Source organism: Macaca fascicularis, chromosome 13, assembly GCF_037993035.2.
Source record: "Macaca fascicularis isolate 582-1 chromosome 13, T2T-MFA8v1.1".
In the NCBI taxonomy this organism is placed as follows: Eukaryota; Metazoa; Chordata; class Mammalia; order Primates; family Cercopithecidae; genus Macaca; species Macaca fascicularis.
The window spans coordinates 18,310,290-18,324,242 of record NC_088387.1 but is presented as its reverse complement, the minus strand read 5'-3'; the positions used below and the strand labels follow the sequence as shown (position 1 = coordinate 18,324,242).

At 47.2% G+C, this 13,953-nt stretch overlaps 1 pseudogene; it reads left to right on the top strand.

Annotated features, from left to right (window-relative positions):
• Window positions 1–13,953, top strand: part of LOC135966778 (small ribosomal subunit protein uS11-like) — a 30,517-nt pseudogene extending 16,564 nt beyond the window's left edge.

Sequence of the window (13,953 nt, the reverse complement as noted above, 5' to 3'; positions counted from 1 at the left end):
GAACGGTGAGAAGTAATTTTCAGTTGTTTACAAGTCATCCCATCAATGGTATTCCACTATGGCAGTCCAAACTGACTAGGCCACTCACCTTCTTGGCCCAGTGGGCATTTGATCCAGAATAACTCATTACTGTCTGAGGAAAGCCCCACCATCTCTTTTCCCAGAAATTTTTGTTTCTGGTGGCTTCATGGGGGGATTCCAGGCACAGTAGGGCCAAGCGATGGGTATAGAGCGACACTACACCTTTGACTTGGCTTCCTGGGGACTTAGATGGATAGGTGTGTTTCCTAGGAGCCGTCTTTCCTGTCCTCACCCCTTTTCCCATGAGAAATGCCTCCTCTTGCCTCAGAAACAAAGGAAGGGGTCAGTTTCTGCCAATGTCTGCTCAGCCCAGAGCGAATGTCTGAGAGATTCAATGTGAATGTGCCGGTTGCCTGCTGCAGATCAGGCTTGGTAGGTGTTGGTAGGTGGTTAAGGTTGAGTTTCAGCATCAAGTATGAGTTGTTACTGCTCAGGGTCTCAGTTTTCTCATCTGTAAAATGGGAAGATTCCTAGCTCTCAAATTTATAAGGCTCCACTGGTCATGTGTAAAATGTGGCAATTAGGGAATACTGTTGGCTGTTAACTATATTCACCAGGACAGGCTGGTTATGCTCTGGTAAAAAATAAACTCAGACTCAGTGTCTGCACCCAGCACACATTTATCTCTTGTGCATGCTATACGGCCATCTTGACTCAGCAAGGTTCTATTCTGTGTCACTTTACTTAGGAGGGTTGGATGGAAGAATCCCCCACAGTAGTGCTGTTAGTCTTTATGGCAGGGGAAAGGGGGCATGGTGTATCAAGCCTTGGGCTTGAAGGTCTATTCCCAGAAGAGACATCATTACCGCAACTCACATTTCATTGGCCAAAGTGAGTCACAAGCCAAGTTTAACTTCAAGGAGTGTGGCCCCAAGCCTCTGATTCTAAGTGCCACTGTCTTAAGGCATTTGAGCTCCTGTAACAAAATACTATAAGCTGGGTGACTTATCAACAAGAGAAATTATTTCTCCCAGTTCTGGAGGCTGGAAAGTCTAAGACCAAGGTACTGGCAAATTTGGTGTCTAATGAGAACCTATTTCCTGGTTTATAGATGGTGCCTTCTTGCTGTATCGTTACGTGGTGGAAGGGGCAGACAGACTCTCTGGGGCCTCTTTTATAAGGGCACTGATCCCATTAATGACAGCTCTGCCTTTATGACCTAATCACCTTCCAGGGCCCCCACCTCCTAATGCCCTCACTGGGGGCTAGGTTTCTCCATATGAAGTCTGGGGGGACACAAATGTTCAGACCATGGCAGCGCTCTCTTCCCTCACAGCATGGCTGGCTCTCCAACTACAATAGCATGCCCCATGGCTCACTTCCAGGGAGACTGTCTGGAGAGGTTTGTCCTAAGAGATAGAAGAATGCATCCCGCCTCAAGTTTTAGTTCCACAGGTTCACCCAACAGGGAGGTAATAGTTACACATTCTTAATGAAAAGACCCAAAAGCCCAAAACATCCTGTGCTGCAGCATATAAAGCATCTTCTTCAGACCTGGTCCAAGACTACTCTGGGATTTTTGAGTCAGAAGAGAGCCAGAGCCTATTCAGCATGCTGTTTGACTCTGGTCCCAGCAGCCACCGCCATGTTAACAGGATGAGCAGGGCTTCCTTCAACTCAGGGTTCCCATGAAATTAAAAAGAATTCTCACCTTGACTTGGGATTGGGATTGTTGAACACTATCGATACTTCTTCCAGGGTCTCACAAGAGTTTGCCTCCTCTCATCGCAATGTGAAGACCTCTGTGGGGGAACAATTCATGGGTTCTTGGGGTCTTATAGGAGATGACAGAGAAGTGTCACCCCCACCCAACAGCCTGACTCAGTCTACTCCTCAGGAGGAACAGAAAGTGGTCTCCCTAGTGCCATGAAACCCCAAAAAGTGTCAACCAGTATTAAAGGCCTGCCTGATATACAACTCTCAAATGCAACACAGTGTCCATCTGAGGCCACTCTAAAGAAGGCCAGGAAAGGTTTGCTAAGAAGGCTGTGCTGTTAAAAACAGAAAAAAAAGACCCTTACCCCATTGCTCTGTGCCTGGTGGCTATAGGGAAATTATTTCACAAAAAAAGAAAGGGAAAAATAATTTTCAAAAATGATTTAAGAAATGCTGTCAAAGATAGCAAAGAACAAAGAACAGAGCCCTCAAAGAACAGGGCCCAGGACAGGATAAGCACTCAATAACATACAACACTGTAGTGCTGTTGAGTGCTAGCTGTTGTTGAATGCTAGCTGTTGTTGAGTGCTAGCTGTTGTTGAGTGCTTGTTGCTGAGTGCTAACTGTTGTTGAGTGCTAGCTGCTGAGTGCTAGCTGTTGTTGAGTGCTTGTTGTTGAGTGCTAGCTGTTGTTGAGTGCTTGTTGTTGAGTGCTAGCTGTTGTTGAGTGCTTGTCCTGCCTGGGCCCTGTTCTTAGCCTTTGAGGTACATTTCTCCATTTAACTTCCACAATAGCCCTGTTAGGCAGCTAGTATTATTTCTGTTTTACAGATAAAGTTTGGTTTTAGCTCAGAGTGGTTCTGAATCTTATAAAAAGAAAAAAAAAATCCCCAGGAACTGAATCAGCTCCAAAATAGCTCCATCTTAGGCTAAATATGGGATGTGACAAAGCCACCATCAAGCTAGGCCCCCCGTCCTGACAGCTTCCCACCCCTTCCCTGCCCCCCTCACCCTGCTTTCCAGGGAGGGGTGGGCATCCTCTCAGTCCCATAATCTGTGCCAGGCCCTCATATGAGGACTTGACAGGATTCAGCAGAGATGCAGGCCTCTGCTCTGCTGATCTCTTTGCATATAGTAATTTAATGGAGCCAGAAACTGCATAGAGCTAGTAATGGCACAACCAAGCAGCTTAAACTTTGAGCCACTAAACCATGCTGCCTCCTATTGTAATACGATTATATTATAACACAAGTTCAAGAGACCACCCACTGCTTTCTTTATTGGATCCTTCCAATAAAGTGCCGTGCTAGTAGCACAATTCCCCACGGACATAGAAAATAACTATTCTAAAATAAATCCGAGGGCACACCCAGCCACAAAGTGGGAGGTGTATTATACAAATGCAAGCAGGGCCCCTGGATCTGGCAGCTAGACCCACAGCAACAGCCTGTGTTTTTTCAGGGCTAAGAATGCACGGCTCCAACACGGAGAGCCTCTGAGCTGCCACAAACTCATCAACACCTCCCTATTAAAGGCCATTCTGACCACCCTTGGTGTTGAGTTTTCCTCGGAGAGTAGTTGAGAGCTAAGGTAGGGTGGAGAGCCAAGAGGAGGCAGGGAGAGCCAGAGATGGCAGCTGGCAACAGGACACAGAAAGAAAAGGGACTTCAAAGACAGATCTAAGAATTCACAGGGCTTTTTGGTGCAGAGTCTGGAGATGATGCACAGAAATGATACCTTGAAAGGGGAAGGAAAAGAAGGAAGAACAGGTCATCAGCCCTGGAGCTCAGGAGGCTGAAGGAGAGAATGTATTTGATATCTATCATATCTTTGCATCCTTCAATGACACATTTGTCCATGTCACTGATCTTTCTGGCAAAAAAAAAAAAATGTGCTGTGTGACTGGTGGGATGAAGGTAAAGGCTGGTCAGATGAATCCTCTCCACATGCTGCCACGCTGGCCACCCAGGATGTGGTCTATGTGGTGTAGAGGTGCAAGGAGCCAGGCATCACTGCCCTACATCAAACTCCAGGCCACAGAAGGAAATAGGACTGAGATCCCTGGACCTGGAGCCCGCTTAGGTATGAAGATCAGGTGCATTGAGGATGTCATTCCCATCTCCTCCAACAGCACCTGCAGGAACAGGGGTTGCCATGGTCGCCATCTGTGAACAAGACTCCTCAAAATGTTTTCTGTTAATAAATTGCCTTCATGTAAACTAAAAAAAAAAAAGAGAGAGAGAGAGAGAGAGAGAGAGAGATAATTGACACAAAATGACGCCCAGTCTTGGTCTGCATGGTGAAGGGCCCAGGACTGATGGGCGGGCGCTCATTTGCATAATACAACACCAGGGAGAGTCCTGTCACTTGCCCTCCTGAGTCCTGAAGAAAACCCTTCACTCCAATTCCCTGTGCATTGCTTCTAAAGGCAGAAAATGTGTACAGTTCTAGAATTACGGTCACATAAAATGCTAGGAGAATAATGTGCTTTATTTAAGTGCTTAGAGGTTCCCCCTGAAGTTTGTGTTACCTGGAAGTTGGCGTCAGGGAAACACCTCATGGGCCTTCTCTCAAGGATAAATGAGATGCAGGGACAAGGAAGGGAGAAAGGTCATTTTAACATTTTATTCACAGTCCCTGGGATTCTTTGGAGAGCACCTTAGGAATGTTCTTAACCTGAGTCCTCTTACTAAGTGTAATCACACAGTCTGCCAGGCTGGTATTAGTAACCCTACTTTGCAGCTGAGGCAACTACAAGAGATGACCTTTCCGGGCTGGTGGAGTGGAATTCGTCACGTACTACATGCAGTCATGTACTGCAGTGACCAGTCCAGGTCCAATTTCTTTGACGGTATCATTGACGGGGTAACAGGGGAGAGGCAAGTGCAAGAGGAGAAATGGGGTGAAAACCCATTACAGGGAAGCTTGAGCTGGGGCAGGATCGGGGAGCCAGGGTATGGGGCATGGTTGGGACTGAAACCCTTGTTAACACTGGCTTTAGCAAAAGAAATGGGCACCACCATCCCAGAGGACTTCCAGAAGATTCCTCTCTCCCCCACAGCTGGGCACAGAGCCTTACCTCCCCTGCACCCTGGCCCCGTCTCCCTATTTGGCAAGACTCCCGTGTCATCTGCTCTTCTCGACTTCAGCTCCCTCTTGGCACTGGAAATACTAAGGGAACCCAGCAGTCACACAGGATTCTAGGAATTTCTCCTTTCCAACTTCCTGAACTGGTTTTCAAATTCACCTCAGAGGTCCCTTTAAAAATCATGTTCCAAGGCTGGGCACAGTGGCTCATGCCTGTAATCCCAGCACTTTGGGAGGTCGAGGCAGGAGGACCTCCTGAGCCCAGGAGTTCAAGACCAGCCTGGGCAACATAGTGAGACCATGTCTCTACAAAAAATAAAAGATTTATCCTGGTGTGGTGATGTGTGCCACTGCACTCCAGCCTGGATGACAATGACAGACCTACTTCAAAAAACCCACGCTCCACACTATCAGGGGGTCTGCCATCCACAGATTCCAGACAGGGGGTTCCATCGGCCAGGCAGGAACGGCATGGGCAATGTCAGTAGCCTGCACATCAGATTAGCTTCTCTGAGGTCACAAAGTCGCCTGGAAGTGGGGAATCCATGAGGGCCAGGCCCTCCACAGGAGGAGACCTTCCCTCCCCAGGCACCAGCCTCCCTGACATGGTTCCCTCCTCTCAGCCCTGGCCCACATGTTCCTGCCGAGGTAACATGTCCCCTGACTCCATGTTAGAAAACCATAAAGCCCCCAAGAGACATTTCTAACAATCATCTAAATATTGACTTTCACTTTATAAAATGTATAAAACATAAAGAACACTTGGAACAGCCCAGTTTTAATGCCGCCAACTTTTGTTTTCCAAAGAACAATTGGTAGACTTGGGCCCGAGGGGAGCAGAGCCCCGACTCTCAGACAAGGAGCCTCAACAGCGATTCCGTATCTTCGAGGCGGCAGAGGTTTTTGGTGAGCTTGTGTCATTTTTAAACACGGTGGTGAAGATGGGATCCTCTTCATTTTGCAAATGAGAAAATGGAAGAGCCCGAGGGGAAAAGGGCCTCTCTCAAGGTGCCATGGTGAGAAGGAGGCAGAAGGAAGAGGACCTCACCCTTGCCTTGATTCCACTGACTGGTGTTTATCGCGCCACGAGTGTCTTCAGGGAGCAGTCGTTCCCACACTGGAATGTTGACATGAGGAGCAAATGTGATGCCATCATGTAATTCCAGTGGCGGCTGGTCATCCCCTGCAAGGCTGAAATGACCCTCTCTGTTTCAATGCTAAGGAAGCAGCAGCTTTCCTCCCACTCCCACACAGGATGTGTGCAGCATCTTCAAGTCCCTGCCTCGCGTTTCTAGGCCCGTAGTGGGCTCTCCATGGTCAGGGAGTGGATCTTCCAGTTAGGTATTTTTCTGAAGCACCTGTCATTCTTTGCTTTTTGGAGCAAGACAGATTTTTAAAATCCTCTGGGAGAGCAAGAGGGTTGGCCAGAAAAGGCATGAAGAGTGGGAGAAGGGTGCATTGTGGACCCGTCTGAGCGTAGGAGTGTCCCGATAACCAGGAGACTGAGGAGCAGCATCCGCTGTCCGCCTCAGTGTTCTAAATGTATGAAACCTAGCAAGGTAATTGCATGGGAATAACACACTGTGAATGTTATGTGGGATTTGAAATTGTCATCTCAAGAGTGACCGGGGGGAGGGAGGAAGGGTGAACTCTTTCAGTCTAAAAGCTATGTTTTAAAAGGGAGGGTTAGACTAGGTTTGTTTTCTGCAGTGCATTTCCTCTGCAAAAAGGGATTTTTTTTCCTACTTTTTCTGCTGGTGGACATTTCCCTTGGGGGAGCCTGGCCAATGAAAGGTCACTCAGAGATCAGTCACTCTCAGGGATGCCAGGAGAGCCGGGCAGACACATGTCCTAGTTTTCCCGGGAGCAGACTGAGTGAACCATAGGAGGGTCTGTCTGATGTTTATCTTGGCAGAATTCTCAAATGAGTTAGCAAATAGTGGCTGGAGATAAACTGAAACTTTGAGCAACCTCTGGACTGACTCTGATTACCCTCCACACCGCACCTGCGCAGGGAGGAGAGACCAGAAAGCCAGTAGCAAACAGTACACTTTTCCAAGAATCAGAGAGGAAGGAGTTCCTGACGCCCTGCCGCAAAAACAACCTCAAAATTCCCCTGAATACAGACCCATGGGAGCTGGGGTCAAGGTGGCCTTGCACTTCACCGAGGAGGTGTCATCACCAAACGCGCTGGACATTGGCTACCTATGGAAGAAAGATTAAGGACTGAAAGAAAATAGTGGCGAACATGCTTATGACATGGAGGTAGGAAAGGGAAGACCTTGAGCAAGACACAAATCACAAAAGCAAATAGAGAAAGAGTGATGTCTACCTTCAACAAAATGTGAGACTTCTGATTCAAAATCAGAAACCTCTATAAGCTGAGATAAAAGACAGGCAACAGAGTTGGAGAAGATATTTCTAAGATATTTGTATGTGTGCATATGTATATGTATGTGTGTAATGTGCTTATACATATACATATAGATAAATGCGTATGTATACACATGAATTCTGGATTGTTATCTAGGCTCTATGAAGATCTCCTATCTATTAATAAGAAAAAAGACCAAGATCAACAACCTCATAGACAAATCGATAAAGAAGATGACCAGCTAGTTCACAGAAAAGAAAATGCAAATGGGAGTGGGAGGTCCCAGAGGAACTCTTGCTTTATCTAAATGGTTTTCTGCAGTGTATTTCCTCTGCAAAAAGGGATTTTATCTAAATTGTGTTGATTACGAGAGCATACACTTACATTAATTTTATAAGTAAAAAAAGAGAAAAAGTACCTGAAGATTAAACGCAAGCAATGTGATGTGTTAATTTGCCAACACACGGGAAGGGAGCTCTGAGCCTGTAAAATATGAGCCCTTTTGTGTGAAGCTGAGCAGATGAGGAGAAGTTTCAACAGTCCTAGAGAAGAGGATGGCAGGGGACAGAGAGCCAGGGGACAGGGCAGGGAGGATCTAGGAGGGCACCCAGCCAAGTGGCTCACTGCAGCTGGTGTAGGGCTTAGCTATACCCTGGGGCTGCGTGCTTAGCACAGTGTGGTCAGATGAAGGTGGCAGGGACTCTCCATTTGAGTCAAAGTGACAAGCAGAGCCCCAAGTCCCTGGGAAGGATGAAATCCAAATTTAATTCCCTTCTGAGCAACATTCTACAATCCGTGCTTCATTTAGATATCTGTAAGCCTAAAAGAGCTGGAAAAAACATTTTATTTCCCCTTCCAATGTACAATTTCTAAGACATTTGAATTATCGATGCTGAAGTTTCATTGAGAATGGGCTGAGTGTCCTGCTTTCAGCCTGAAAACAAAGCCTCAGCCACAGTCTTCATCTCATCCTCTTTTTGTTTATTTTCTTTTTAAAAATGTCCCCCATTTCTTTGTTCTTTAACAAAGAGCTGTGTGCATCTTCTGAGCTCCAAGTGCTGCACTGGCTTCCGGGAGACAATGGCAACCCAGGCCCTGACCTCATGGCGTGACCGAAGGGAGGGTCTCAGCCAGGAACGTGAGGGACACCGGAAAGAGGACATCGGTGGGCAATGGGGTCTTCCTTGCGGGGGGCAGGTGGGTGTGTGTGGTGTGCTTTCCTAGCAGCCCACGGCCGCTGGCAGGGGCCACTGCGGGCAGACCGGTGGTCCAAATTTATGCCGGCAAAAAGCAAATCCTGATGCCTTCCCAATCATGGTTCCTTCAAAGGCTTCAGGGTTTCTTGGGAAGGGAAAAGAACATTAGTTGAGCTTCTGCGGTGTGCTGGGACTGTGCTAGGAAGTTTTACAGATGCTAGTTCATTTAGATTGGATATGCCTCCTGGAACAGTGTGCTGTCCCTTATGGAAAATCAAAACAGTCATTGCATTTCTGTGGTGTTCACAAGGACCCTCACTTCTGGGCTCAGGCAGGCTGAGGAGTTCCAGGGCTGAGGATCAGACTTGGTGACTGAGCAGGAACTGTCATCCTTTTTCTCTTTTGAGATATGAAATTTGCTCCACATCTCAGAAGAGTGTGTGCCTCCATCCCACACTTGGGACAAGCACTATTGTTCTTTTTTTAAAAATCTGTAGAACATATTAAACGCTCTGCTTTCGTCACGGGTTAAATCACGCTGGGGCAGCAGGCTTGTGGTGTAAGAGCGGTGCTCTGTGCATCCACTAGGGCTCCCCTGTCGTTCCAGTTGGTCTCCTTGCCACGCCCCAGCTCGCTGCCCCCAGGCTGTCTTGGAGAGACACGTTTGTGTTTTGTAATAGAGCGTGTCATGCACTATTATATGGAGATATTGTATAAAGGAGCCCACACGACACAAGGAAACCAGGAGAAAACAGTCCTAGAAATCCCCAAAGCTTGGAAGCGGGGACATGCAAGCGAGGTACAGCGTGTGCTATCAAGTGGCAAGGTCCTTCTGGTCAGAAAGCCGCTGTTGTCATCGGTTTACCAGGTGCTGGGATTAAGCACATCTACCACTTAGAAAATAATACAAATAAGAACCACGGTCCAAATCCAACATGGGTCTCCCAAATTCTCTAAAATGTGGAAGTTCACAGATCTTACTCTCTCTGTCCTTTCTCTCGCTTCGAGGAAGTTGGGCTCCTGGGCACTGTCTCCTCAATCACGCCCAGTACCTGTGTACAGGTGCCTCCCCTTCTCTCTGGAGCATCGGGACTGGATGGATTGGGAACAGAATGGAGCTTTGATTGATCCTCTTATCCGCACTTGTGCCTTTCTACTCCCTGTGGTGGAGGGTGTCAGTTTAGTCTCCCTGTCTTCTCCTAGGGTCCCTCCAGCTCCTGAATCCAATCCTGCTCTTCCCCTGCATATTCTGAGTGGCCTGCACACTCTGGGCTCTGTCTCCTTGACCCCTGGAACACCACCTGTTTGGTTCTTAATAATCCGGAGCCTTCCCACCTGGTAGTAGCACTGACATCATCCTCTTCATCCACTGGAAGCTTCCAGATCCTGGCCCCCCAACTCATTCTCTCCCCACATGGCTTCTGCAGAAACACAACAACGTGTACTGCTTATACCATTCTTGCACCACTGTGTGCCAAATGGCTGGCCCAGAGGATGACTGAGTAGGAGGTCAATGTATGCTAGGGGAGGTGTCGGAGGAGAAAATTTCCAAGAGAGTGGGAACCCAAGGAAGGCTTCTCAGAGGAGCTGGAACACATTGGGGCCTGAAGGAAGTGGACATTTCGATGAGCATAAAGACTGCGGTGGGGGGGGGGTCCAATCTTTTGGTTTCACTGGGCCACACTGGAAGAAGAAGTGCCTTGAGCCACACATCGAATGCACTAACACTAATGATAGCTGATGAACAACAACAAAAATCATCGCAAAAAGTCTCATAATGCTTTAAAAAAGTTTATGAATTTATGTTGAGCCACATTCAAAGCTGTCCTGGGCCACATGCAGCCTGCAGGCCGTGGGTTGGACAGGCTTGAGCTAAAGCAGATGTGTTCTGAGCTGGAGAGAAGGCCAGCCCCATGGTTCATCATTCGTGGTATCACCAACCAGTGATATTTGGAACAGTTGGTGGGTGCAGGCCCTGGGAAGGGCAATAGTAAGAAAAAGCTTAGAAAAGAAAAGGAGGAGGAAGAGGGGAGTTGCGGATCGTGGAGGGCCTTGAAAGTGAGACTGAGGGTTTGGACCTTACCACTTGGGCATACTACCAAACAGGAACCCCTGTCACTGTAATTTCTGATGATTCCATCTTCCGTCTTTGGGAATAACAATGGCATAGTCAACTATTCCGCTACAAAAAGAGTCCTCAGGTTCTTTAACCATGTGGGACATCTTGTTTTGGCATCCACGCTAGTTCTGTTATAGCCAAAGCTGGAGGTGTTGGGGAATGTCACATGCTTCAGGGGTATCTGTGTAGTGTGCATTTTACCCCGCTGAGCTCACAACTTCAATGTGTGATGGTGATCCGCCGGTTCAGGAGGACAGAGTTGGTGCCCCTGCCTGTACTATCCTACGAGAGCTTTCTGCTTTCTGTGTCCCGCTCTGTGGGTTCCCCATGGACCCCTGTAGTATTTGCCTAATACTTTGGAACCAACAATAATAACTTATGAAATCTTTATTTCAAACACAGCTTGAATTTCATCCATTTTCATCTTACCCAAAGGGACAGATTCTCTAGTCCTCAATCTGGATGGTCAGAACGGAGAAATCCCCTTACCTCCAAACACAGGCCTTTTATTTTGTAACCACTGTCTGTCTGCTTTTCTGTTTTGGAGTCTCCCGGGGTGATGGTGCCGCCAGATAAAAGTTGTAATGAGAGAGGGAGAGAGGGAGAGTGGGAGGGAGAGTCCGGTGACAAGGCAGGGCGGAAGGTAAGCAGAGACCTTCTCCAATCAGAAGTCTTGAAGTCAGGGCACGCAGTAGGTCTGCAGAATGACTCAGAACCAGCCTATGAATGCTGTCTATTCATGGGTCCAGGCTTTTGTTAAAGTCTGGGCCTGCATTTTAAAGAGGGAGTCGGGGAACTGGCTGGACTGGTCTGACAACTAAGGAGTGGTGAACACTTCCCCCAGGCTAGTACTCAGGTGGATGAAGTCATCGATATTTTCTGGGCAGTCCTAATCTGTGATTAACTTTTATCTCTGCTGTGAAATAGCAGCCTTCTTTTCAGCCTGCTAACAATAAGTTAACCTGGCTGTCCGGCTGGGGGATATTTTATGCAGAGGCATATTTGAGAAGCCATGTGGGACTCCTGCCCTGGAGAGAGCCCAGAGTGGAGGGAGGGGTCTGTGTGGTGGGGGGAGTCTTCTCAGCAATGGTCCTTGTGATGCCAGCATACACTGATGTCCTGACTTCAAACTCAGCTTACCCAAAGCAAATGTCCACTTTCTTCCATATTCCCTTCTTGTTTAAGGCCTCACCACTGACCAGGAAGTCTTGATAGAATCATCTAGAAATTCTTAAGTCCTACCTCATCCAACCTTGTCTTGACTCCTGCAGTGAGCACAGCTGCCCTCCCCTTCGCTTCTCTATGCCCTCACCTTTTCAGGAACCTCTTAATTTCTCAGTCCACATCATCTCTCAGACCGCCAAAGCCAGAGTTATTTTTCTAAAAGACATTTGTTCCCATTGTTCCTCTGACTAAAGTTCCTACTATGGGACACTTGCCCTTGGCACTCACGGACCTTGTAGTCAGGCTGAGAACCTCAGGTTCTCAAACTCAAGACCATGGGGAATGTAACAGGTGAATCAGGCAGGTGAAGTCCAGGACTCTTTTTGGTCTATATTTTGTTTACTCAGTTTTGATGGAGACAAGCATACCAGAAAATTCACATTTCTCTTAACTCTAGCAGTAGACAAACAACAGAGCAAGCAGGATGTGACCATTTATACAGGCCTCACTGTTGGGGGAGGCAGTAGGGAGTGGTGGAGACCAGGGACAGGACTAGGGCTAGGGCAAGGCTAGGAAGGTGCCCAGGATGCATGTTTTAAGGAAGCACTCACTCTTGGGGCTTTGCAAGTACAAGGCTAGCACTGGGAGGTGAGTGCCTCCTTAAAGTTGGCTCCTTGGGCCTTGTTTGCCTAACCTAGTCGGGCCTTGGTGAAGACAGTGGAGAAATGGAGCATGGACCTGCCCAAAGGGATGGCTGCTGATCAGCTTCATCCAGCTGTTGACAAAGGCAACACCATGGCCCCAATTTTGCCAAGTCTTTTCAAACATTCTGTGGGTGCTTCCATCATAGCTCTTATCACCTGGCAAGGGAGCTGTCTCCACAGGTAACCTTCTCACTAAGTGGGGGTGTGTGAGGCCAAGGAGCTTTGGTCATTCCCCTGTGTGATACCAGCAGTGAGCACAGAGTAGGTGCCCTGCAATGTCAGGCAAACAAACAAACAAAAAAAGACTTTGGAAACAGAGTTATGTTATGGAACTAGGATGGGTCTTGAGTTAGCCTCACTCTTTATCCAAGGAATGGTTGTTCAGGGCCAGTGGCTCAGCCCTAGGAGCACTGACTGCTTCAAGACAGCAGCCTGCTCTGGGATGCCAGGGATAGTCCACTCCTGATGGCAGACTCCACTCTTCACGGGGCTCACTCCCTTACTCATTAGGTCACAGAGTAATAGAAAAAGGCAGGAAAGATGAAAAAAAGAGAATTTAAAAACAAAACACAGCCAGGTGTGGTGGCTCAAACCCGTAATCCCAGCACTTTGGAGGCCGAGGCAGGCAGGTCACCTGAGGTCAGGAGTTCGAGACCAGCCTGGCCAACGTGAAGAAACCCTGTCTCTACTAAAAATGCAAAAATTAGCTGGGCGTGGTGGCAAGCACTTGTAATCCCAGCTACCAGGGAGGCTGAGGCAGGAGAATCACTTAAACCCAGGAGGTGGAGGTTGCGGTGAGCTGAGATTGTGCCACTGCACTCCAGCCTGGGTGACAGAGTGAGACTCTGTCTCAAAACAAAACCAAAAAAAACCCCAAAAAACCCAAAACACATGGTAGCAAAATAATAACAAACTGAAGTATGTCTGTAATGACAGCCAATGGAAACTTACCTACTCCAAGACAGAAAATGATCAGATTAGATTTCTAAAAAGTCCAGATACATCTTGCTTCCAAGATACCATCTAAGATGGAATCACACAGAAAGGCTGAAAATAAAGGAACGGAAAACTATACACTATTTAAATGCTAGCAATAGCAGACAGATTATAATAGGGGAGAGACTACATAATAATCAAGGCACCAACCCACTCAGAAGCTGTCACAGGCCTAAATGCATATGTGTCTAACACACACACACCTCAAAATATAGTAAGCAAATTGGCAGAACTGCAAGTCTAAGATTTCAACCCATTTAACTTTATCAAAAGTTGATAAATCAAGCAATTTAAAAAGTACTAGGTTATGAAAGATTTGAAAAACAAAAGTAACAAGCATTATCTAATGGGTGTGTGCGTGTGTAAAACTTTGCGGCCAAAGATAAATGGTCATCATAGATCATTTAAAAACAGATGGTGATACATAGATTATTTAAAATTTTGACCACATACTAGGTCGCAAAGAACACAACAAATACCTAGAATCATCAAAATAACACAGATCATATTCTCTGAGCACAACCCAATTAAATTAGAAGTCAATACTAAAATACAGTCTCAAACTCATGTATGTGGG